The sequence below is a fragment of the Macrobrachium rosenbergii genome, chromosome 4, assembly GCF_040412425.1.
Source record: "Macrobrachium rosenbergii isolate ZJJX-2024 chromosome 4, ASM4041242v1, whole genome shotgun sequence".
NCBI classification, from domain to species: Eukaryota; Metazoa; Arthropoda; class Malacostraca; order Decapoda; family Palaemonidae; genus Macrobrachium; species Macrobrachium rosenbergii.
This window is the reverse complement of record NC_089744.1, coordinates 10464190-10491470: the sequence shown is the minus strand read 5'-3', so window position 1 is coordinate 10491470 and position 27281 is coordinate 10464190. Positions and strand designations below refer to the sequence as shown.

General features: G+C 38.9%; 1 protein-coding gene and 1 long non-coding RNA gene across 3 annotated transcripts in view; both read left to right on the top strand.

Moving 5' to 3' along the window:
* Positions 1 to 14587, top strand: part of LOC136830528 (uncharacterized) — a 657803-nt gene extending 643216 nt beyond the window's left edge. The window contains exon 5 of the long non-coding RNA XR_010850647.1: positions 14131 to 14587. This is a non-coding gene — a long non-coding RNA (uncharacterized lncRNA). The remainder of the gene's footprint in view (positions 1 to 14130) is intronic.
* A 5137-nt stretch (positions 14588 to 19724) lies between these two features.
* Positions 19725 to 27281, top strand: part of Gnptab (N-acetylglucosamine-1-phosphate transferase subunits alpha and beta) — a 78195-nt gene continuing 70638 nt past the window's right edge. Inside the window, exon 1 of one of the 2 annotated variants that reach the window (XM_067090043.1) lies at positions 19725 to 19796. The gene's annotated coding sequence lies outside the window, so the exon portion shown is untranslated. Of the gene's footprint in view, positions 19986 to 27281 lie in introns of both variants that reach the window. The other variant, XM_067090044.1, reaches the window with a different exon arrangement.

Genomic DNA, 27281 nt, shown 5'->3' with positions numbered 1-27281 from the left:
AAGCAAGCATAAAATCTCCCGACAAAACTTATTGAGATATAAAGTAAGTCGAAATAAGTCCAAGCACCTGGCCCCTGGCCCTTATCACAACTTTACAGCTCCTCTTAAACTGAAGAGCGCACACAAGCAAACTTAATTGGGGCTTCTGACGAGTTCTATAGGGCCTAAAGTCTGGGAATTCCCTGCTTTGAGACAATACGTTTGTTATGCGCCGTGATTTCTACGACGCTTACGCCCTGATATGCCAGATTGACGAACTTCCCCGAAATGTTGAAATTTAGAAGAAGAAGAATGCGGACCTCTTTCGGAGATTTAGCGGGAATTTTTTTTAACTGAAGGCGTAATTAAATCATGATTAGAATACTCCAGTCTTTGTAATCTATATGAAAATGTATTTCAGTTGGAAGCGTTGCAAGCGTTGCAACTTTAAAATACACAATGCCAAAGAAAATTGCGAACTGAAGTCTTGTTTTCGACGCGGAAAAATTGTTTACATAGCGAAAGAAGACTGTTCATAATTTAACAATATAAACACTGCTGTGCTTTAATCATTTTGAGCTATTTATGATTACTTGTTCTTCTGTGCTTTTCCGGTAAATGTTGGCGATTTCGTTCCAGTTTTCTTGTTATCTACTATACCCTGTGCTACTGTTTTCAGCTTTGAATTGCTAACTCTTAGGCTACTCACTTAGTACTCCACTGGTTAGTTACTTCCCACTAGATAGACAACTGAGGGTAACAACAGTATAAACAAGTAAGAGACTTTTAACCAGTTTATGCAAGAGAGGAGAAATTGTCTTCTTTATACACGGAGTGAACTTCCAGTTGCCGTTTGTGTCCAGATTTTTTAAGATGTAGCAATAGTTACTCGCCTCTTCATTTTTGCTCTTCCAGTTAGCCTATCAGCTCAGAAATTACCGGAGATCAGTGCTACGTAATTTTGCAATTGCATCGTGTTACAGTATGTCGAATGTACTGTACAGTATTGTGGACTCTGCATTCTCAGTGTTCTATCTAAATGTTGTGTATATTTCCCGTAGACTAGTGTTCAGCGGACCATGTCTTGTGCAAGTGGCCTTGTACACCATAGTACGATTCCATGGCATAGTGGCTTTCATAGTGCTGTCAAGTCATCACTTCATTTTTTAAAATATAAATTAGACTTTCTGGGAATTTTACGTGTTCTTGCCCAACTTAAGATTTCACGCAAGTATTCCTTCCTCCTCTCTGGATGCCAAGAGCCTCACCACTCCAGATCTACTTTTTTTTTTTTACTCGTTTTCGTGATTCGTCTCGATGGGTCCTTTTCTCCTTCTACCCAAGCTCCGCCCAGAACGGATTAAAAATACCACGCATTTCTCTCATAGCTTATGTTTTTTTTTTTTTTTTAATACTAGAACTCTGACTTCTTTTAATGAGAGGATATCTATGGCCAGATTCCGCCCGGTTTCTCTTTTAATGTTGTTTTCCCTCTACAGGCCAAGATGCTTAGAATGTCAAGTTTCCAGTTCTGTCAGCTTTCGCATGTAAAGAAAAATTTACTTCAAAAGCTTCAAGATTCCAGGGCCTTAAAAATCTTAAAACTTGATGGTCGAACGGACATACAAACTGCTGGACATACGGACGGAGAGACAGGTCAGCCTAGGTACATCAAAAAATCAATTCCTCCCTGTGTACCTGCGTCCAAGTAGGTGTTTTGATTAGGCTTGTCTGCTTCGAAGCAGACTTTGAGTTTAAGGTTCCTTTTTTCCTTCAATCAAAGGTTGCGTGGCCTAATTTTGTAGTTGATTGTACAGTTTTAAAAGTGCTCTCGAACACATGTTAAGAATTTTAACATATTCATTTGATTGACTGCATATGACTCATATCACTTCATTACTTTCTCTGTTTCTTAGAACGTGCTGATAACTTTATTATTTTATCTAATCTAAAACTGACATAGTACCTATTTGTTTTCTGCAAGATTTCATCTATAGTTGATACGCACTGCTGTCATACGTCTGGCACTAGTATACCAGATTGAGTAATAGTCGGTTGCTGTGATAAACTGTACGTGCTAACCGCGTAAAAAGAAAAATATGTGTTAATTTGCTTCTTCTTTCATGCCAGTGACAACCTTCCCACTGCGTTATTCACCGCTATATTAAGTGGACTCTCCTCTTGTACTGTAACAACAGCGTAGGCGAGTGCCTAAGAGGCCGTTAGGTTGCCGTTAGGTTAGGCTTCTCCCTTTCAGCTGACTGATGTCTAGGTGATTTCTTCTTCTTCTGTGTTTTCCCTGGAAACCAGAATTCTCTCCTTCTAATGCGTCGTCACCTTTAAGAATGTTCCTCTGATTTTTCTGTGCTGTCATTCCCTGTGACTAGTTCATACGTCGTACATTTTTATGAATAATGGTTCAATTTGCATTCATTTTTGCTACCAGAGCCGTTTTTTTCCCAGCTGATTTTCAGTGATTTTTTGAATCCTGACACGATTTTGTCGCTACCATTTTGGTACTGTATTTAATATGCGATTATGTATTCATTTTTGCCATGTGGAAACACAACACTGAAACGGCCATATACGTGTGCGGAAGACTGCAAGCAGCGAGGTAAGATCATAGAAAAATTACATCCCTTATCTATTGGATGTAGTTTTAGTACTATCCTGCAACATAAAACGTAAAGTGCATTCAGCATTTAGACCGATCATCGTCCAGCCCGGGCTAGCCTCTTTTCTCGAGCTTTAGACGGTACATAACGTCCAAAGGGGTCTTTTGATATTGGTCTTCAGAAACAAGAAAAGACGCAAATATTAATTCTGTAGTAAATTATGAACACGATAATATATAAGTTGCCTTTCAATGTAATATTCCTCATTCCCATTTGTTTTTAGCATTCTGACATTGATAATAGTTTATTAAGGCATACATTGACTCTGTAGCTTCAATATAAATATGTGCGCTTTACAATTTATGTAGAGCCCTGGGGATTTTGTGCTTTGGTTATAGTCCAGTTATCAAATAGAAATTCATTCTTTACTTCTAAAACGTACGTCTATCCTGTGCGGCAGATTGAAGCGATAAACATATTCATTTTCTGTTAAATGCCGCTTTAGCCCCAATTGCCTTCGCAAACGAGCCAGGTAACAGCTGTCAAATCTTCTGTCAAACTGATTGATGGCCAGACTGGCCAGCTGTAAATGAGTTAAATTATCTCTTTTTTTTATATTTCATTCGCACAAAATACCAATCGTTTCATTTATTTATTTATTTTTCGTGAGAACCTTTGTGCTGTATCATTAATCAAAATTGCCAAAAGAACGTTTCTTCCGCATAAAGGCGATACAACGGACATTCCCTGAGGGAAAAAGATGGAAAAGAGGAGAAAGAGGGAAATAAAGAGGGTGGGGTTAAACGCCTTTTTGAAGAGAGAAGTCTATAGTAATCGAGGAAATGAAGTAAGGAGAGATGCCCAAAGCCTGGCAGTAAAACGATAAAAGTTACCTCGAAGAACTCTCCTTATATTACGTATAGTCTTCATTTACTTATAGCTTAAAACCGCTATGTAGTTTTTATTTTACTTTTAGCTTAACGACTGTTATGTTACGTAACTAAATTTCTTATAGCAAATATTACATATTTTTTAATACTGTAAAATTTAATTTGACTGTAGCCCTGCTGATGGGAAGGGATCCCCGAAACGTTGGTGTAAATGAAAAGAATAAGTGATTTCCGATCTTCTCGCTGTCCTGTTTATTACTTCGTAATTTTCTTACTTTATCATTAATAAAATAAAATTCCAACTTTACTTGGACAGGGTAGGTACACTGGTATAGTTGGGCTAAAGATTATATGCTAATATGTATACCCTATTAACTCACACTGCTGTAAACTACTTGTGGTCTCTTACAGAAATCTAGGAAAGGGGTTCAGTTAAAACAAGATAACAGTCACAACTATATATCTCTTTCAGTTAATAAATAGCCAAATAATCCCTGGGCAGAAACCTCAACATTAATCACTTCACACACTAACACATATGTTCATATGTTAGGACTTCTACTTATCTCCAACTTTCTAAACTTTTCGATGTTTCTTACTCCACTTATACTACACATTTGAATTCAACACCTTCAACCTTTTATTTAGTTAAATTGTGCGTCAGATCTACTTCCGTAAAGAAGAGCTTGCACAACATTTCCTTCATACTTCCAACTTTGGCATATGTATCTTTTACATACAGATATTTCCCGACTGTCCTCTTCTCTCAACCAACCAACATTTTTACATGTACCCCAAATACCTGCACGAATTAATATCTTTCATTCTTCTACCATGAATGAAAGTCAACATGGATATGTTGACTTTCATTGCTGCATTTCCTGGGTGTTTATTTACTTTCTCAACGGCACTCTTCTTTACATTAAATTTCAACTTCTCTTCACTATCCTCAATCAAATCTTATACAAACATCAACCTCGCCACCTTCCATTTGCTGTTCGTCTTATTATCCACCGACTTTTTACATACATTTAATATACATTCTCTTACTTCTTCGATCAATTCATCCATAAAGACATTAACCAGCTTTGAAGAGAAAACTCCCTTGTCTCAGGCTGCTTTTACCCCAAGCCAGTAACCCTCCCATCAACATTTTCTAACAAAATTTCTTTTTCTTCAAAAATTTATCTTTTACACTATAAATCCATAGTATTTCAATCCATTCTGTCATAATCATTAAACAGGTTCGTGTACAGGACAGTTTTTCCTTTTACTTTTAAATTTCTCGCACAACGGTTTCATAACAAATATTCATTTGGAAATTTTCCCTCATCCAGATATGCCTTAACACCAAGTCTCCCACTTAATCACACTTTCACTACACAGCTGTACCTCATTTCTCTCATCAGGGTACTTTAACATTCTTACTTCTTTTAATCGCTCTACTTGCAGCATCAAAAGCTATCTCCACTAACAGTCACATTCACACTATCATCTTCCAACATTCAACAATTAGCTGAAGTATTCACTACATCGATACCTGACCTATTCTCTTCTGACAGCATTTCTACATTTGTATTTTTTTATATATCCATTAACTCATTAACCGTTGTCTCTGCGTTATTCTCTTTGTAACGTGCAATTGCTATTTGCAAGAGCATGTGAAGCTTCACTCATTTTTTAAGTTTAACTTAATAAAAGACAGCATATAAAGTATAAATGGTGAGTCAACTTCACGACCACCCAGAACCGAGGAACAGGGAGTGATCAAAACAACCCCTGACGTTAGCACCTGGTAAATTCTCGGTGCCTTCACGACAAGACTCCGCCCCTCCTCTCTAAGCCTTAAATCCCGCCTTTGTCAACCTTTGATTTCCCCGGGTGTTCTCGTTCCTCTCCTTGTTCCAGCACCACTCCTGTTGATGCCGCCAAAACATGGGAGCCGGCGAGTTAACGGACAAACACCACATGCGGGACAATGATTTGGAGGCTGGACCAGAGACTCTATAAGGACCCGACCAGGGGTTACCAGCCAGCATCAGAGTAGAGTCCTTGCTGGGTCGGTCTCCGACCACCCTTCCCCTTTCTGACCCAGTCAAACTTTTATCGTGCACAGTCCCACCAAGTCCCTTACCCTATTGCAAAGTCTGGCCTACACATCAAGACAACGCATCCTACGGGAAAGGTACAGTCTGGATTTAGGAGTTGTTATGACGCCCAGTCTTCCACTATAATTTTCATTCTTTCTGATATTTCTGCCCCTTGGAGTTCTGAGAACATAATTGAAGTGTTAATATTTTCATTTCAAGTGACATAAGCATTTCATAGCCTTTGCTGCAGCATACTGTTCCCTCTCAGCCTTCAGCATTCCCTAAGTGACCAAGAGAGTGTTTTCTTTGCATCAAAGTGACAGTAAGTTTGTCTTGCAAAATAGTCGTTTGATGCTGTGTGTCTACCTGTTCGCCTCCGGTGCCAGTTCCTGAATTCTCGACTTGGAAGATCACTTCAAGAGTAATTCCTGAAGACTTGTATGCCTGCGTGGCAGAATTCTGTACATTTACTTAGCTTTAGAGGTTTCCCCACAGTGGTATGTTATTTCAGAGATAACTAATTCTATAGTTAAGAATTTTCACCATAGATTGCAAAGTCTTTTGGTATTGGCACTATTTATATTTATATATATATATATATATATATATATATATATATATATATATATATATATATATATATATATTACAAACGTCCTCTGATCGTTTGCATTTTGCTTTTCCTGTCTTTTCTTTCAATATAATGTAACATAAAATTGAAAGAATATATAAATATGTTTTGTCAAGTCCCCTTGACATTCTCCCCTATATTGCCCTCAATATATATCATATGTCAAATGAGGATATAATTTCATGACCATACCTAAGTCATTTTGCACGGGCTTCTCTTTCAATATAATGTAACATGGTCAAAGAAATTAAACTCTCCTCATTTCCCCTGACACCTCCAATAATGATCACCCAGGTGTCAAATGAGGAGATAATTTCATGACCATACCTAAGTCATTGCCAAAACATATTAATCTTGCTTGAGAGGAAAATCAATAGTCCGTTGCACATTTGCATGAACCCTTCGAGATTTCACATAACTCCACTTGTTAACAGCCCACAGCCAATCTTGTCATGAGAGCTCTCTGAGGACCTTCCCCTCCTTTCCTTTACCTGTCATGCCATTAAGGGTCACTGTTTTGACCTGAACCACACCTGTGACTCCTCCCACTCACCCTCGCTCCTCCTCTCTAAGTATCTCCACATTGTCCTCTAGCTTCTTCGACCTTTGTACTGGCTGACTTTCGACGACCTCTCCAGATACCTGCCAGGATTAGAAGCGTGCCCAAGAAGAGGACAATAGATGACCCTATTAAGAGGAAACTGTCAAAACACAACCACTGTTGGCGCCATTTGCTGTATAAATATGAGCTCCAATGGACCCTCTGAAAGTTAGTGTATCTTACGACGCTTACCTGTCGAGAAGTCTGTCTGACTAGGGGCTCTGATCGAGTCTCCACTAGACCTCCTTCTAATGCTGTCCCTCCGAAGGTGGTCCTACCTCACCACCTTGCCCTCTGAGAGCTGATGCCTCTGTAGCCCACCAGCACCCTTCTACTTCTTCTGCTCCCTCTATGGTTGGGGACTTGTACGCGACATAGTTTCCATTATTGCCCTGCTACAGAAACCTGGCTTTGATAGCCTTCAATGGACAAGACTTGAAGATTGGAAGTTGTTTGTCCGGCCTTACCATTTCGTCTTTACCTGATTTTTTCCATTTGTTCTCCTATTCCCACATCCATACCCCTTTGCGTTATCCCTCAGAGATTCATGTGATTTGATTGTGTTGTCTGATTTATCAATAATGGAATACTAGTGGTAATTTTATGTTTGCTTTGACTATAAGTGGTAACATACAGTGATTATTCATGACAGTGTCTTGCTATTTTTGCTCATGTATTCCAAGTTCAGTGTCACTCAAAGCCCCCTCGTGTATTACAACATCCCTGTTCTTGCAGATCTGTGGTACGAGCACCTGTTGTGTGAAATTACCTGTAAGTCAATGGTGCCAGCTTCCTGCAAACTACAGGTGCCATACCTGGTCAAGATATCCGAAATCCCAGTGTGATCCTTGTCTCACATGCTGTACCCCATCCTGTACATTCTAAGGACCCTATCCCATCCTTGCGACGTGCATTAGCCTAAGAAGGCAGAGTAATACCACTTGCACTGTGGTAGCACTCTTGCTCAGCAATTGTGATTTTAGTCCAGTAATTTGAGTAGTGCCACAGAGATCCATTGATAGCTGCTGTAAATATTTTCTCTTCTGATCTTTAGTGAATTATACTTCTAAGTGGACAATCTAAATTTGCCTTAACCCCTTTATCTTTATGGCATTTTGAATATAGTCGCCATTACCCTTTCTGTTCACGGGAGCGTAGCCCCCTTGTTAATCAGCTGCCGTTATGTAGGTCATAATCAGAGCCATCCTTTATCCGCACTGCTGCACTGAACGTGACACAATATATATATATATATATATATATATATATATATATATATATATATATATATATATATATATATATATATATATATATATATATATATATATATATATACATATATATATACATACATACAACAAGTAAAAATAAAAGTAAAAATAAATATATCTTTCAGTGCGTCCTTTAGTAAAAAAAAATAAGACTTCATTCGTTCTTTTTCTCCATGTTTTGAGCTTTAGAATTCTCATAAATATTTACGTAAAACCATCTAAAAAAAAAAAAAACTACACGAGAAAAAAAAGAGAAAGTGATGCGGGGAAGTTTTGTTTTGAAAGGCCTCAATCGGTGCTACTTCTAGACACTTGATTCGTCGAGGATTCTCGTGCAGCCACTAGTGTCCCTTCATTGCAGGACCACTCCTCCTCCTCCTCCTCCCCCTTTCATATGCTTCACCGAAAACTTCTTCTTAGTTTCCTAGATTTAAGGGCTCTCAGTGGCTTCTATCCTGGCGGCGCTTGTATACTTATTTCCGCGGGCTGCTCCTGGTGTTATATTTTTCGAGAGAGCGTTCTCAACACAAATTACTTATTCACGGCGCGTACCGTGTCCCTGTAGGGACGAGGAAAAGAACATTTCAAAAAGAAAACCAGAATATGCTTTCAATTTTTTTTTTTTTCAGCTTTAGCACATCATTTAGTAACCCAGTCCACTTAGTAGATCCATCGGGTAATGTTTATGACATTTACAAGCTTGTGCCATTGGTCCCTCTTGAAAAGCTTTTAACGTCTCTAAAAAAAAATGAAAGGTCTCATGTTTCATTGACGAAAAAGGAAACTTACTTGAAATTACTCTTAGGAAATGAAAGTCCCAAAGCATATAGTTTCCATTTCAACTTTAATTTCCTTTCCAACTGTTTTCTTCCCTTAAAAAGAGAAGTCACAGCCAGAAGAAATGACAGCAGCTCTTGCTCCATTCATCTTGCCACTCTTGGGTCGGGGATAAAAGCCATGGAGAGAGAGAGAGAGAGAGAGAGAGAGAGAGAGAGAGAGAGAGAGAGAGAGAGAGGCTGACTTCCTTCACCTTGAGCTATCTTTATCATACTTAAACCTTCATTCCTCCAGCAACACTTCTCCTATTTACCACTCAGTCTTGTCTGGACCTTTTTTTTTTTCTGACACCTCTGCTTATCTCGCATTTCACGTTTTACCTGTCTTTCATCCTGCTTGTTCGTGAATGATGGGTTACGCCCTTATGACCAGTTTGTCTACCTCCCACAAGGCCATTCCCCTCCCCCCCCAAATTCCCACATCGTTCCGCGTTGTCGAAGTATGCAGTTTTCCAGCTTATAGAAAAATGTTGTATTGTATATATTACATTTTAAATCTGTTCCAGTCTCCTTTCGAGCCGCCTATCCCATAGCTCCCTTTCTGGTTACCTCATGGGAACATAAGACTCATCAAAGTCGTCGCTCTCTTGTCGATTATTACTCTATATTCTAACGGAGAAGCTTCTCGTTCTTGTTACATAATTACCAATCCTTTAGTAAATATTCAGAATTCTTGCATGTTGCTCAGAATTTTCTCTCGTTAATCCCAAATCTTGACACCTCCATTACAGGATTTGGCCTACGCAACCTGGTAAATGATCATCGTTCACACTTCACAAGTCCTACGTCCTTACAGTAAACTGCCTTATGATTTTTCCCTCTGTTGCACTGCATGCACTCAATCTTTTTCCTTTAATTACAAACTGAGGTCTCTCTCTCTCTCTCTCTCTCTCTCTCTCTCTCTCTCTCTCTCTCTCTCTCTCTCTCTCTCTCTAATGTCACTCATCTCTTCAAAAGGAAGAGCGAAAGAATACCGATGAATATCCAGTTATCAGAATGCTCAGAGATTCTCGACATGATTTGAAAAGACTTTCAACTCTATCATAACTGATTCTTGAGAAATACCTGAATATATTGATGACGTGCCAGACAAGACTCTTTCTTGTGAGCGAGTTGTCGGCTGCAATATTTGAACTTTATCTTCTGAAATAGTCTACATGAAGTTTGCAGTACCGAGACCTTTAGGATACTAATGACGTCTTAAAGGATCGTTTAGAGGTAGCATCACCGCCTCCTACAAAGAATAACTCACTAGTGTTAATTAAGACATCCTCTCGTCAAAGAAAGCTGCAAAATTATCGTATGGATGAATCAGCCACATACTTTGGATTATGACTTTTAAAGAAAGCGAAAAAAATAAGTTACGCGTTGGAAGGTGAGGTTGAATGTCTCACTTAATTTTCACCTGCAAATCCACGCCTGCAGGAGAAATGTGAAGACATCCTCTAGCCTCAATATTCTTAACAACAAAACTTGAAAATCTATTCCTTCCTTATTTCTGCGCTGCAGAAAAGGTTTCGTTTTAATTCCCGATTTAGACGGGATTTAGATGGAACGATGGTAAGAGCTAGAATGTACTCTCATGGGGTCACAGTCTTGGTAAAAAAAAAAAAAAAAGTATGAATTTATCACTGGTTGTCCCTTGGAAATTCAATGTTTCTCCACTGCATTTGAATCAACAGTATTTATCGTATTCCGCTCTCGCTTACGCAAGCACCAGAAAGTGACACGAATGACATAAATGGCGACTCAAGGCTTAAACAGTCATTATTGTCAGTTTATTCGGCCACATCATATAAGCATGACCAAGAAATATCTGGTATCCTTATCACTGGTTCGGATCGAAGCACCTTTGCGGTAAACTCACTTTGTGTGCCGACCTCCTGTAGGATACACAGTGTAGGTCGAATATAACAAAGTAGCTTCAATCAACAAGGAATAATAATTATTGTATCCAAGGTACAAAGCTGATCACTTTTGCTAAATCCTAACTTTTAAGCATTTCTAATGTAGTACATTGCAAATAATACCACTGGTTGCGCACACTGCAACGAATCAAGTCATCTTGAGCTCTGGACAACACTATTATAGGACCTTCAGATCCACCTTGAGAAATTATAGGTTGGAATTTGTTTGACATTTACGTGATCGCTGAATCAGGGATGAAAAGAACGGATAGCAAGGGCCAGGGGCGCCATTTCAGATTTTTGTTGGGGGGGGAAAGATGGTTTGGCGAGCGAAGCGAGCCTAACCAGCTGGGTTTTTTTTGATTTTGAGCTATTTTATGTGCTTTTTGAAGCCACATGAGCAAGGTATTTCAGCAAAATAGAAGACAAACAAACATTGTGTGTGATTGAGAAATATAGATAGATAGATAGATAGATAGATAGATAGATAGATAGACAGACAGACAGACAGACAGACAGACAGACAGACAGACAGATAGATATGTAGATAGATAGATAGATAGATATAACTTAATGTGGTGACACATTTGAATTTCGGTAGGAATAATGGAAAATAAGAATAATGGAAAACCCGCTGCTGTTACTTCTTGGGGCTTGGGGGTGTGAGGGGGTGGGGGGGCAAGTTGAGGTTTGTGGGGAGCAACTTGAGTCTTGGGGGGGCAGTCTCCCCCCCCCCGTCCAAATGACGCCCCAGGCAAGGGCGCAATTTTGTGGCCGATGCATTTTCTTCCTCCAAGAGGCAAGTCGCTACCTCTTGAGCGGTAATAGAAGAGGTGCGAAAAAATCATTTGGGAACTAGAAAACTTACGAATTATTATTACTTTAAACAATTAATATCTCTCTTATTCATCAATTTCCCTTACTTTTTGTAAAAAGAAAAAATCATTATCATACGACTATTGGCGCAATGTGATTTGGTATTGGCACGAAATCAGTTTATCGTAGAATTGTCTCGTAACTGTATAATTAAATGAGTTCATTTCACTAAAAGCTCTTGCCCGATTTCCAAGAAAAATGGCAAAATGTAAATGCAGAAACTGTGGAAATATATACAGAAAAAAGGTTTCTACCGCCGTAAGTACGATTTTACCGTTTTCTATAAACAGTAAAGGCTAGGAAAATGAGAATGCAGTAAAAACAGCGATAACCACAGTTTAAGACTAATCTCTCTCTCTCTCTCTCTCTCTCTCTCTCTCTCTCTCTCTCTCTTTAAAGTATTAACGTTTCAAGAGTTTTATTCCATTCAAGATTCGATGGAACTCAACTCGACGACGATTTTATCCCTGGGGAAGGGTAGGCTATGGCTTAAAGGTAAACATTGTTTATCCAGCAAAACTTATTGCATCTTTTTCTTCAGCCTCAGGTCAGTTCATTTTTCAAATCGCAGATTTTATAATGAAATGTTGTCATTTTTGTTTTTGGTTTGTTTCACCTCTAGAAATATATTCGTTTTTGTTGTGGGTCGGTTTCCCTCCAGAAGTATTTCTGTTTTTATTTCAGATTTTTCCCCTTCCAGAAATATATCCTCTTCTCATATACCAAAGGTTTTTAGCATAATGCAAAAATACTATTTCTTATTGCGGGCAAAAGTATTTTGTAATATTAGGTAGTAGTATGAAACCATACTACTATAGTTTCAATTGATAACTCTCTCGTTGCTAATTACTGTACTACGGTATTTTGATTAGTATGTAGATTGAATAACCTATATAAAATAATAATAACCAACTAACTAACTTTGGTTCCTAGTCATTCAAATGAACGACTAATCACTTTAAAATTCATCTTTTTATCACGTTAATAAGATTTAGCGAAGCTTAAATAAAGTCGAAGAAAAATTCCCTATGCGCAAGAAGTTCTCAGTTACTATTTATTATTTGCCTCTACTAAGTAGGCCTAATTCTCATAAACGCCACTAGATGGCTGTTGTAAAAAGTAATAGGTCATACTCGTTTGACACATGGACACTTAATGTACAGTCCATGTGGCCCTCCTCCCAAATGCCCAGATTGCAATGTGTTGATAACAGTTAAGCATGTTCTGTGTGAATGTCCAAAATATAACCTGAAGCGATTATCAAATTTTGGAAATAGACCAATAAAAGAAATTTTGTCGGAATCTTCAACATTCTCAATAGTACCCATTTTAATGTTCATGAGAAGCTGCGAATTAATTGATAAAATATAAAAAATCAATCAATCAGTATAATGAATTTTAAAACAAGTAAATCTTATAATTTTAATTAATTTATTTTGAATTTTAATATACCTTATTAGTGAGTATAAATGTATTTATTGTGTGAGCTTTTAATTTAATTTTCATTTTCGTTCATTCATCATTGGCGAATGACCTATTAGGTCCCAGTGCTAGGCTTCTAGCCTAGACTTGCCATTTCACCCTAATCCAAATCCCGTATGCGAAAAAGTATATGCCCTAACTTTTCTTCCAATAACACTAACACAGGGAAAACGCCATTGCACAAGACCGTTGTTACTGCCATCTTTTTCAAATTTCCGTCATCGATGTCAAATTATCTACCGAGCCGGTTGAAATCATTCTTTCACCAACACAACTTCGAATACTGTTGGCTTCCTTATGAGAAAAAGAATACTTGGTACTCTGATTTTTTTCCCTCGCAAATGACGTAACTGTAGGCTAACTGCTGAAGTTAAAGGTGGCTGCCTAGACGCTACACATTGCTTCTTTTTATTTGATATTTGAATTCTGCATATTTCCTCTTGTCATTCTTCAAAAAGGTAGCTCGAAAATAGTGTGAATATTTTCGATAAATGTATGGAATTTTCATTACCATGAGATTCATTACTGTACGTCCATATCTGCTGAAATTAACACTTCATTTTCTTTTTATTTTACTGTAAATAATTCTCTCTCTCTCTCTCTCTCTCTCTCTCTCTCTCTCTCTCTCTCTCTCTCTCTAATAACTTTTTGTTACTTCTACCACTGCAGTTGCAACTATATCAACAGCCAGTTGACAACTAGTTTACTCTTAATTCACTATTCTCCATTATGAATACAAAGAGTGCTGTTGCTTTTCTCTTGTGTTTGCTGCTGCTGCTGCTGCTGCTACTTCACTGTTGTCGCCACTAGTACTACTAGAAGTAAGCAGTAATAGGTGATTAATGTTAAATGTTATACTTTATTCCAGATGCGAAACTCGTAATGATTTTTTGTTCTCGTCGTAAAGGAAATAATTCACTTCTGTACTAACAATGTTATCTTATTGCAGGTCAGGAGTGCTGTGTGCTTCAACTTCCAGAGCGAAAACTTTACGGGTGTGGCACACAGTACACACGTGCCGACAGCGACTTGGGTACACCTAATTGCTCATGTCTCAAAGCTTTGTAAATCGAGACACAAATAACATTTTGGCGGCTTCGTTCACGATTTTCGTGAACTTTGGAGATTCCACACACATACATTGATCTTGCATGATAACACCCAAGTTTTTTGGAGATTACAGTTATCATTAGTACTAAGAATAGTCCCAGGCAGCTTTTGAATTTAAAACAGATAAATGTAATCGTCTTTTACTAAATTCAAAAGGTATTTGCCTTACCTTAGTTTTCTTTAATCTTCATCATTCTTTTACCTTTCCCTATACAATTAAACTTCGACAGAGAGAGAGAGAGAGAGAGAGAGAGAGAGAGAGAGAGAGAGAGAGAGAGAGAGAGCGGGGGGTGAGTTTCGAAACTGAAAGCCATTTAAACTACAGTAATTGTAGCGTAGGCGGGAGTCATTAAATTTTATTGTGAGGAAAATAATCAAAACAAAGTAAAGACATGATGCGAAAGCTCGTCAATTGAGAACAAGTATTAAAGGGTACCTATTTTTACTCACTGCTGTATTTGATCTGCAGTTTTTGGAACACAGTATTTTCGTTATTTCTTTAGCCACGTTTCCCTTTTGCTAGCCAAGTCGCACGTAGGAAATTTCCTTATAAAAGTCTTATTTTAGGCAGATTGCATCAAAATTTATAATTGTTACTGTTTCTTCGTCTTTTGAATGTTCAGAAAGTTTCAGTGTAATTTATTCTTTTGTTTTATGATTAAAAGTAATAACAACAGTTTCTTTCACGTGGGGAAAAATTGCTAGCTGTTATTTTAAAACCATTTAGTTAATGCGCTTCTGTAACCAACTTTAATTGGCAAAGCCTGCTAAGAAATTTCTGTTGATTGTATGATATATTTGTTTTTATATTAAATTACTGATTAATTTATAAAAAAAATCGAGACTTCCTTTCGCTAACACCGTAAGTTACGTTAGCTTTCTAATCTCCAACATATTGTTACTTGCTAATGTTTCTGACGACTTCTTGATATTTACTGGAGAAGAATGACTCGAGCTTTTCCAGTTTGGTGTGAGATCATCGAAGAAGAGTGTTTCCAGAAAAAGGACCTCAAAACTAGATGTAGACAGCCACTTGTTTGCTTGCAGTGTCCTTTACCTTTCTTGGTTTAAAGTTAATAGGAATCCTTTTGTGGTCTGAAAGTAAATAATCGTGATTGTTTTAGAGCATTTTTAATAACTGTTGTCTGTACTGTGGTCTGGGTGAGAAGTCCTCTGTGTGATGGTCTGCGTTGTATGGTAGGCTACCCTTAGAAACCAAATGAACAGATTGTCTTATTATAGCAGATTTTTTGCTCATTTTCATGTTACTACTGGCAACAAGAGTGCGGCCTGTTGCCCAGCTCAACTGAGCAGGAAACTTACAGTCCCATATCTACAGATCCGTGTCATGAATACAAATCATAGATTGTGCTGAGATCGACGCGAGTAGTGCCTGACGTGAGCAGTATGCAGAGATCATTAAAGAGAAACTTGAAGTATTTCCAGAAAAGCCCTAAGACCGCGAGCCTTAGGCCTACTGCTCAGACATTTGTGAGATATTAATATCTGAAAACACATTCTCATGCTGGAACATACCCAAGAGGGCCTCGAGTGGGATTGTTCACACCCAAGCACATCCTAAGAGAACCAGAACTACTGCTAGTGTGCTGGCAGTTACACAGAAAACAACAGTATTCAGCACGTTCTATGACGGAATGTTGTGAGAAAGCAAACCACCTCGGGAGCCAGAGGGAAGTCATTCGGTTTGACACACCAGCCCACCCTGGACAGCTCTCGTGATTGTGGCTACTACTGCTCGAATCTAATGTCAGGTGTAGAACCATGACAGAGTAGATCATTGACAACGTGAACCATTATCCTAAAGCACATATGTATGTGCACAGAAGTAGTGAAATAGATGAGTTAGCTCTAGTGCTGTGACAGAGGGGCACGAAGTATGTATGGAAGCTCCATATACAAGCTCACGTACAGGAAGTATGGGCATGCATAGTATCCGATCCTGCTTAGCATACTGATTCGGGTAGTCGCAAGCACAGACACTAGACAATGTGCAGTGCACATAGAGGCACAGGTAGCAAACACTGAGCATGGACAGTGCACAAGTACATGTGGCATCCGGGTAAGAGCACCAGCACGCAGGGCATGAGCACAGACATACAATTACATGCAGCATGCAGGCACAGGTAATGCATGTGGATGAGCAAACCAGCATAAGTGCGCATGCGCACAAGACGGGCAAGGACAGTGCGCGATAATCGACAGGCAACTGAAGTTACAACAAGAATAGTAGCCATCCTGTAGAGACCCGAGGCTAGACCCAAAAAGATTGTGAAGAATCCAAAAGCCGTGATATCGGAGGTATGCAAGGAAAGAGGAGTAGCAACTACTTAGTATACCAGTTATTGTTATGAATATGCTTCGGGTCCCTGGTATCAGGTAGAACTTCCCTCACGGAGGCTTGTAGGCAGACGTGTACAAAGTCGTAAAAAGACTGAGGTCAGTCCCATAAAGGGAAGAAGATTGGTGTTCCTCTTACGAGAGAAGGAACACTTAATGGAAATAAGAAGATTGTCCAGAGGAGAGACTCCTGACTACCACATCACTGCAGTCGATAGGCCTTGACAGAAGGAAAGATTGAAAAGATAGAGAAAAGAAACTAAGAGACAAAGAAAAGTAGTGGAATTCTTGTAAAGAAACTGTCCTGAAAGAATTTATTTTGATCTCTCTCTCTCTCTCTCTCTCTCTCTCTCTCTCTCTCTCTCTCTCTCTCTCTCTCTCTCTCTCTCATAATGATTTAAAAAAACAATTTTTTTAGCAAACTGTTTGATGAGCTTTTTATTTTTTTTACTGCTTATTGCAGGATTGTCAGATTGTCAAAACCACACTCAGTTCTAAGGAATCGTTTGAATACTTACGTTTGGGATTTGACAACAGGACGACCTTTCAATCAACAGTACACTAAATTCATCTTACATAGCTGAACTAGATGTATCCGCCAACACAATTTTTTCATGTACGTCCGTCTACAAGCGAAGGATTATGTTACCATGTGCACAGTACAACTCTGCAGTTCGCTCAAGATGTTTGGTAGACGATTGAATGATACAATTCCAATGGAATTATGTTTTCCCATACAGTATTACTACCTCACGAAAAAGTACAAGTCCTTCCCTGACGCAGTTAATATCCAAAGCTGGGTTCCTACATTACATGAGCTACATACGCTGGTGAAACGCTACATTTGTAATGTTCTGGACAGGCACCCAGACAAACGGGCAGGTCATAATAATACTCGTAAACTCCGGCCTTCAGAAAAAGGGGTCGTAAAATGACGCTCGCTAACAATTTCCCAAAAGATTACTGAGTATTTCTTACCTAAATGCCTTACGGATAATAAGTGTAGATTACATGCCTATACCAAAATGATTATGGATAAAATAAAACTATCACAGGAGTGGTAACCAACAACATTCAAACAGTCAGAAACATAGGGCCTATATGAACGGCAACACTCTTCAATAACATGGCGTTTTGAAGACAAAAGAACACACAAGCACAATATGTATCATGGGGTTTGGGATATCCAGAAAGTCATTCACTATATTCAGTCTATCCCGTAGGTGGTTAGTGCCGTCAGTGTACCTCACGTGGTGCACTGTAGTCATTACTTAAGGTTCTTTACAGCGTGCCTTCGGCCCCTAGCTGCAACCCCTTTCGTTTCCTTTACTGTGCCTCCTTTCATATTCTCTTCCATCTTACTTTCCACCCTCTCCTAACAATCGATTCATAGTCCAACTGCGAGGTTTTCCTCCTGTTACACCTCTCAAACTTTTTAATGTCAATTTCCGTTTCAGCGCTGAATGACTTCATAGGTCCCAGTGCTTGGTCTTTGGCCTAAGTTCTATATTCAATTCAATATATTCATTCCAGGGTCCTTGTCATACAACCAGTTAATTGTTTAATCATTTATAGAAAATGTTTACGGTAATGTACAAATATATAGCCGGTAATATATCAATGTTACAATAATAGGGCCATCACCTACTGTATAAGACATTGCAATCCCTATTCCATCAAGTTCTCCACTCTGGCGTCAGAGTCCACGGCCTTGGAAAACTAACTGGGAAAGCTATAACTACAGGAAATTAGTTAATGCATGAAAAAAAAAAAAAAATATTAAGAGTGATTGTTTTAAATGTTGGTTTACCTAGTGGCTTAATTCGTTTTTTTCTTGCTTTTTTATTGACTATTCATTTCAGTAATTCTCCCAATATTCACACCCATTACTTGACTCACATGTACAGCTCTTATCCCACGGACTAACACCTGTGCATAGGCTATTCCTTAGGCTACTCCTTACGTATCATGTCTTCTTCTTTCTCTGCATCTTTTCCCACTTCTATGTGGGGTCGATGTTTCTGACAGCTTTCCTACGCCTGGCTCGGTCAAACACACCGTCCCCTGACAACTGTTTGTCTCTCTGATCTTTAACTACATCCATCCACCTTCGCTTTGGTCTTCCTCTTGCTCTCCCAGCAGGCACCTCCATCTGCATCACTCTCCTCCCTACATATGTCTCCTCCTTCCCATCACATGGCCATACCAATGCAGTCTTCTTTCCTGGGCCTTCTTTGATAGTTCCACAACTTTAATAGTTCCTCTTATTCTTTCATTTTTTATCCTGTACATTATTGTTACTCCACACACCCACCTGAGCATTTTTATCTCTACTGCATCCAATTTCTTCTCTTGCACTCTCTTTACTGGCCATGTTTCTGCTCAATACATCAAAGCTGGCCTCACTACTGTCTTATATACTCTTTCTTAATCTTTATATTGATTCTGCGGTCGCACAAGACACCTGACATCTTTCTCCAATTTTTCCATCCAGCCTGCACTCTGTGTGTTATTTCTACATGCAAATTTCCATCGTCAGCCACTGTTTGAACGAAGATACTTAATTTTTTCTACTCTCTTTTGTTGTTTCATTGTACTCCAGCTTGTCGAGTTTTTGCTCACATTTCTATTTACTGCTTTCTTTTGTTGTTGTTTTGTATCGTTCCTACCCTTTTCTATTAAATTCACGCAGTAATTGTAAAACTTCATATTTTTCAGTGCGTTCTTCTCACTTTCTTATTTCTAATCTTCAATTTAATTTCCCCTTCACTTGCTTAGTTTCGTTTGGTCTACTTCGTAGCAATCGGACAACTCGCAAAAAAAATGGTATTTGGCATCGAGAAGCATTTCAGTGACCATTGTTTTCAATATGACGTCATAGTAATGATTCTTAATCTACGGCAACTTGTGCCTCATGTACTCAATATTTTCTTTAGAGAGATTCATAATAAAAACAAATTGTAATAAATAAATAGTCTATTTTTACATTTTCATTGTACTCATATGACTTTTCGTTCACTTAAACATGATTTTATCTAAAAAGTGCAAACAACACTATTATTTCTACACTGTCACTCTCCTGCCAAAACTTGCGTGATAAGTATGCACTGTGCTGACAGGTGTTCTGAGGTCAAACACTTATTACGTGTAATTACATCACCTTAAATCGTTGTGAATGATTGTTTGTCATTCAACAGTGTAACTTGTTTGTGTTGTGATACACATGTGTTGCTCTTAAAGTGTGCTTGCAAGTGTCAGAGGGATGACTAACCTGCTCTTGTTAGGTCCTAACAAACTTGTTTTGCCAGGGTGGCCAGAACCGGCATGTAGGAGCAGGTTATTTGTTTTTGTTTTTTTTTTAAAGAATACGTACATGAATTTCTCAAGACAAGAAGCATTTATGGTGTATCCAAGCAACAGCTCTGCACGGACTATTACCTTGAAAATTGATTTTTCCTATCTTATACTTTTAGTGTTGCTGACGAAGGAGGTGGCGGTGTTTATTGTCTGTCAATCATTATTAACCTCATATCTACCCAACATGGTTGGGGACCCTTTGGGAACGCGGGGTTTTGGGTGGGGAGAAAGCGTTTGGAGAAAGACAGGACTGCCATGTTGTTATGGAATGCGTAAGTCATTAGGGAGCCTTGTGTTCAAGAAGGGATTGGCTAGGGAAACCTATTATAAAAGGAACTATACTAACCTAACAAACCCTAACCTAACCTAACTTAGCAGGCCGTGTTATTCCAACCCCCAGTGAAGGAAACTCCACCTTTTACCTAAAGCTCCCCAATAACACTGCACATGTGTGATAGCATTCCAGGATGGCCAGCATACAACTTTTGAGGGTTAATTACAGTCGACGGACAAAAAATAACAGTAAATTCTTGATAACCAACCAAAATACTATAGGAAAAATCATTTTCCAAAGTAATACCCCATGCAAAGCTGTTGCTTAGTTCTACTGCATTTGTTATTATTTGTGTTTTTGTAAGAGTACGTAATTGAATTTCTCTGAACATGAACCGTTTGGTGTATTTTTTTGTATTGTAAGAATAGGTACGTGAATTTCTCGAAACATGAACCATTTATTTTTTCTATTGCTTTATCTTGTGTTTTAGCCTTTTTTTTTTTTTATTATCGAGGTTAGGATAAGCCTAACTGGTATAATGCTTAGCCTGTTGCTGGCCTTACCTTTTTTTTTTTTCCAGTACAGTATGATTTCTGGTTAATGTCCAACAATTCTGGTAGGAGTACCTTAGGCTACCCTGATATTTTGGTTAGGGAAGATTAAAAACAAGCGAATCGCACTAGCCTAGGTACATAGCATATATAGCTCAAAGAAAATGCCCCGTAAGGGAGAGGGCTACAGTAGTAGCCTAGGCATTTCTGTAGTTGCCATTTCAGAGGGAATGTGACCCAACCAGACTTAACTTTACTTAACATAACCTCAGGTGTTGTTCCCTAACCTGGTTGGGAGGAGGCAGGAGGGATGCAGGGGAAATGCCCCCTTCTTTGAGTCTTCCAAGTGAGTCCTGAGCCGTCACTCTCCATTCTACCGTATAGCTCTATCCCCTCGATGGGTAGAGCTTTCCGTGCACCTTGCACCTCACTTGGTGCACCGTAGGCATCACATAAGGTTTTTTGCATTGTCCCTTCATCCCCTAGCAGCAACATCATTAGTTCCTTTTACTGTACCTCCATTCATATTCTCTTTCTTCCATCTTACTTTCCACCCTCTCCCAGCAGTTGTTTTACAGAGCAAACGTTAAACCTTGAAACTTCCTTTAATTTCAGCTTCATTTTCAGCACTGAATGACTTCTTAGGTCTCGACCCCTTTCCTTTGGCCGAAATTTTATATACCATTCTATTGTAGCATAGCCCAAGATTGGGAAGATGCAAGACCAGTTTAAAGTTATATTGCCTAGGCCTATAATTTGGCATTTGTAACCTAAACAATGCAAGGAAAACATTAAAACCATGAAAATGGGCTCATGTTACCAGAAATAACCCGGGATGCATCTTAAACTGATGTAGCCTGGATGTCAGTGTGAGGTAAAGAAATAAAGCATACTGAACAATGAAGGTTATTTCCTTTGACTGTATGATGATATTTTGTTCATTATATAGGAAAATTTAGTGCACATGCTGATCAGACCACAATATGCTGCCTTGTGTATATATTTTTTTATATTTTTGTTAATTGTAGGGCTTTGATAAATGATATATTAGAAAACTAAGCTTTACATCAAAATTTATTTTATTCAGTACAGGCTAATTCAGGACAAATTTGTATCTTTGCATGAATAAATATGCTTTCAAAACTGAATTTATTTTGATCCCTTGAGAATGTGATGATACTAGTCGCCATCAATTTTCAACCTCAGAGATTTTGCTTACATTACTTATTATCAAAAGATATTTTATTAAAAAGGCACAAAATTGTAACAGTGTAATAAAAACGAAGTTTGAATATGGCACTAATGGATATTTGTTACGGTGTAGACTGGTAAGTACAGTATTCTGATTTAAAAGGTTTTTTAAAAGCAACAAACCGTTATTCCACTTCGCAAAATTGTGCCATTCAAGTATATTTTACATTTTTTTTATGCATTTTGTGGTATCTTACATGTTTGAAATATAGTAATGAATTTCATATCTCTAGAAAGAAAATTGATTATACTTCTACACTGTAAGCAGAATTTATATATTCTATTTTCACTGATATATCATGATTTATTTTTGCATTTTTTGTCATTTTTAAGCATATCATGGGAACTTCAACTCATTAGCTTTAAAATAAGACCAAATTCATTTATGTAGCTTGAAGTATAATGGTATACAGAGGTATCTAAGAAAATTATTGATAAGCATTTTTGCTTTGTGAAGGGTTTGTGGTGTGGCACAGGCAGATTTTGACCATCCTCTCCCCATCCTCAAAAGATTGATTACTTAAGACGTCTAAACATTTGTAGCCTCGTTATGAAAAATATCTGATTTGTTGTTAGATTAAATTACGTGAATTTAAAGTAAATGCACTTAAGACTGTCATAAATATTGTTGTATGCTAAATTTGCTCTTATGCATGGAAAATGAATTGTTCCTACTATCCAAATGATGATATGCACTCTAAATCTTTATTTAATGCAAAACTTTCTGTTAAATACTGGCATACTACTGTAGAATGAAAAGTTCTGTTTCTTGTGTATGAATATATTTTGGAAGTTAAATTTATATTAGTTCCTTTTTTATAATTAAGATAATAAATTTAAACAGAACAAGGCAGCATATGGAACTTCAGTCTGCAGATGCACTTAATTAGTAAAACCATCAAAGGAGGCATGCATGTGATGCCTCACACAGTATTTTTTTTTTTAACCTCAAACTAAGTTCTATGTGGTTAAGCCTGGATTTGGGACTAGGAGCACCTCTGGTTCATCTGTAATGGAACAGTCTTCCAGTTCAGTGCTCTAGTGCTCTGGACTGTTGACCAGAGCACTAGAGCATTGAACTCATGTGAGTGCTTGCTCTGGTGTCAGCTGGAGCCCATTTACTAGGTACTGATCTGCTTTTGTATCTTAATGATTGTTTATCAACTGGTCTCATTTGGTTAGGATCTGGAGATTGTGATAAGCTGGGAACTTCAGTCCAGGCAGTGGACTAAGTACCTTGGCATACTGATCAACACAATAGTGGCAAGTCTTTCCTGCCTACTTGTGGATCAGCAGGTTTAGGGGGATGTCAGTGTAGTTCCTGCCCTGACAGGTTTAATCAGATTGGTTTTTGCCGATCATGCTTGGTCACCTGTCATCTGTTGTCCCTGAGGAAGCTCATTTCTCAAGGGTAACTCCATTTGTAGTCAGTTCAGTTGTGTCAGAAGTGTCACTGGTCACATGCATCCAATCATCTGACACTTAGTGTGCTCCCTAACTGGGAAGCGACAGTCTTACATGGTGGTTGGACAACAGGAACCTCCTTGTGGAAGTTCTTCTGAACTCCCCCTTTCCCCCAAATAATCATGTTCTTAGATATATCAAAAGAGAGGTGATGGTGTATATCTGAATGGCTTGTTTGCTCTGGAGATGTGGACATGAGACGCCCTCACCTTTATATCAGTATTCTTGAAATGTGAGCAGCATTCTGGCACTACAGACATTTTGCAGTCAGTTCATGGGCCACTGGTGTTGTTGTTGAGCAACAGCATGGTAGCATATGTCAACAAGCAAAGGGGAACAGTCCCACTCCCCTTCTGCCAATTGCTATGTTAGGTGCATGAGTAGGTAACTCATCATGCCAATAAGCTGTCAACCCAGTACATTAGAATGTAGCGACATACCAGCTCAGTCACCAAGGGCAGGTGTAGGTGATGGAGTGATCTTTGCCCCTGCATGTGACAGGAGGGCTGGTCGAGGTTTGGGGAACACCAGTAGTCAGCTTGTTTGCCACCTTAGTTAAATAGCAGTCTCCCAGTGCTCGAGTTTCTTGTGTCTTACCTGTGAGCTGCATTGGAAAATGCCTTTCAGCACCTATAGAGTAGTCTCAGTGCCTACACTGTTCTATGGTTTGGCCTGATTTATTGTTTTATGTACCATGTGTTGGTCACCCTTGGTCTCAGGATCACCCTGTGGGCTCCTCAGCCACAAGCTAAGTGGTATCTGTCAGTTGAACCATTTTGGTGCATCACCCCTATCTGCTTGCACTTCAGTAAGATAGAGGCTTTTCTTGCGAGGTTGCACATAGGATGTCAGTTACCATCTGTAAGTCCACAGCAAATCTGTACCAAGCTTAGTGGGACATCTTCTATTGGTATTGTGAGTGGAGCCTGTCTGATTGGTGCCACTATACAATAGATTGCTGGCTTCCTCATCTCTCTCTCTCTCTCTCTCTCTCTCTCTCTCTCTCTCTCTCTCTCTCTCTCTCTCTCTCTCTCTCAAGTTATAGTGAGATGAATAGAGCCACAGCCACGCCTAGCATTACACCCTAAGGCAATCTAAGAATATTGATAATTTCATGATCATGAATAAAACTGATAGGAGTTATCTGGTCTTTCTTGATCCCTGCCAAGACATATGAGCAACTAAAGATAGTGTGCTGTCATGAGTGGTCTCTGTCCCAGCTCACTTGAAATAGTAATTCATCTCTGATCTGGGAACATGGGAACTTCAACCAAAATTTCTGTATCAGTCCAAAATCTCTTAGTATTCAAGATACTAGCTGCTTATTGAAAGGAACCACAAGAAGGGAAGTCTTCAAAACACAAAACTGACTTTGAACAAGTGAAGCAGGAATACCTAAGCCCGAGAGGCCAGGAGTGGATTCACTCCATTTTTTAATGTTTATTGCTCTAGCTCTCTTGAAAATTTTGACTCAAGAAAATCTTGGTCAGGGGAAGCAATAACAATCTTCAACAGACAGGTTTATCAAGGATGAAATGCTGAACTTAGACCACTAATACTTTTCTGTTTGTCTTCAAAGCATTGTTCTTCAAAAGGTGATCAATTTCCCCAAAAATACCGTAAAGGAGTCGAGATTTACTCCTATTTCCAGCTGAAAGGATTGCACCCTATAGTGTCATGATAAGACCATGGACTTAAGCTCTATTATTTGGGATGAATCTTGCCTACTGTTAAAGGTAGCTCATATCTCTATGCCGATAGCCTAGTCAGCATTTAATCAAAAGATTGAATGGCTGCCAGGATGACTGTCTGTTGCACCTGTTCTCCACCAGGTGTGTTTTGAATGATTTAGCTCTCACCAGAATTCTCCTTGCCACCATTGTGTATAGGTGCTTGTTGGTATTTCATGGCTGTTTGCTGCTATCACAATACTGTGCATTTATTTTTCTTAGGATGCCCTCCAATGGAATCAAGGTTAAGAACGTCAGGTTCTGTAGGAATGGTTATTGTGTTAGCACGATGTTGATTTTTTAGGAGATACACTATCTGCTCAGGCTACAATGGTATAAAGTGTGATCTTGAGGATAGATGTGAGGAATTAGGGATTTCTGTTTAAGTTTGTTAGTATAGGAAGAGAAGGGAAGCAGATAGATTGTGAAAGCAACTTAGGTCAGGTCACCAACCTGTCATTTCTTCCCCTTCTCCAGGTCCTTTGTCCATAGTTATTCATGCTCAGTCCAAGCTTCTCCTTTGCTAATGCTTTAGTTATTACTGAGACTTCCTCTAGCTCTGACTTTCACTCCCTTTTCAGTTCAAGAAAAGTGTAATGAGAAGTTAGAACAGGACATATAATGTACCTTATTTTGTTCAGTACAAGGTTTGTGTGAATTGGTTAGGGAACTGGTCTGGGTCTCCCCATAGTGTAGTGTGTGATCAATTTTGCATTCCTCTATAAGAGGTAAGGTGTTGGTGCCCTTGCCTGTCTTAGCCTGAGCCTAGGACTGCACTGTGACAGTTGGAAGAGTCTGCTGCCAGGGAACCGGGCTGGTTCTCATGGCGATGTGGTTCTGTGCCCTCCGTCACCTGCCTCTCCATTTTTCATGCTCTGAGTCTCGTGTAATGCGTTAGCCAAAAGATGGTTTTGGTAAATGTTAATCTTTGCTATGTACGCGATTTCCACCATCATCGGCACCCAGTATGAGGTTGTTAGCACCAGACAGTGTTATTAATGAAGATGTGTCTGTAATGAATTGTCACTATTCTGATGTTATGTTGACTCAGTAAATCTTGTCTGCTAGCCTGTTCCTCTTTCTCTGTTGAAATGCACTTGTCCATTCTTGACATGCATTCTCTTCGGCTATTGGCAAATCTCGTACTTCTGCCTCGATTAATGTTCTCTTTCCAAATCTACCATGGTTACAGTGTCTTCAGTTGTTTCCAAGCTAGATATTATTCCAGCTACTTAGCTTTCTAAGGAATGTCATATGGGGATGCTCTCAAGTCAGTTGGCTCACTTTTGTACTGGGAGAGTCGTAATTCCTCTTCCCCCCTCTTCCCAACATTTCCCATTTTATTTTGCACAGCTGACTTGTGTCAACTCAGCTGAGTCACTTCAGACTACACTTCCCTGTCGCCTCATGTCACTCACTGTCACTCTCTGGTGGAAGAAGAGTTTGAATCAGAGGAATCTCCTTCAGTTTGATCGGCTTTTGCTGGAGCATTGCACTTCACTGTATCCTCATCTAGTTGAGGAAAGAGGCCACATAGAGAATAGGTCTCAGTTGTCTTCAAGTACAGTACTGTACTGTATTTCAGTGCTCTTTAAGCATTTGAAGAAAGAGAACCCAAGTTTTCTCCTTCAATTAGAGTGCGTTTCATAAGTTTTCTCATACCCTGGCGCACAAAGCTACCTTTAAATCTGCTAGGGCTTGTTGTCTAGTTTTTTATGAAGTTGCAGAGCACTGCCTCTTATGATGCAAGCGCTTAATTGGCGCTTAAACCATCCTCTGTCGAAAATTCAGTTTCCTTTCTCTTGTTACTTTGAAGAGACAAACTTGAGACTGGCAAGTGCTTTGGACATGCTGAAAACAAGTCTCTGTTTGGATTGTTGAAGTTTTTATCTTTCACTGAACTTTTGCTCAGTATAATTGCCTCTTCTCTGTGTCAGCTTAGAGAGCTTCAGGCGCCAGCTTAGTGTGTTTGTGGTACCAGCTTAGGGAGTTTGTGGGGCCAGCT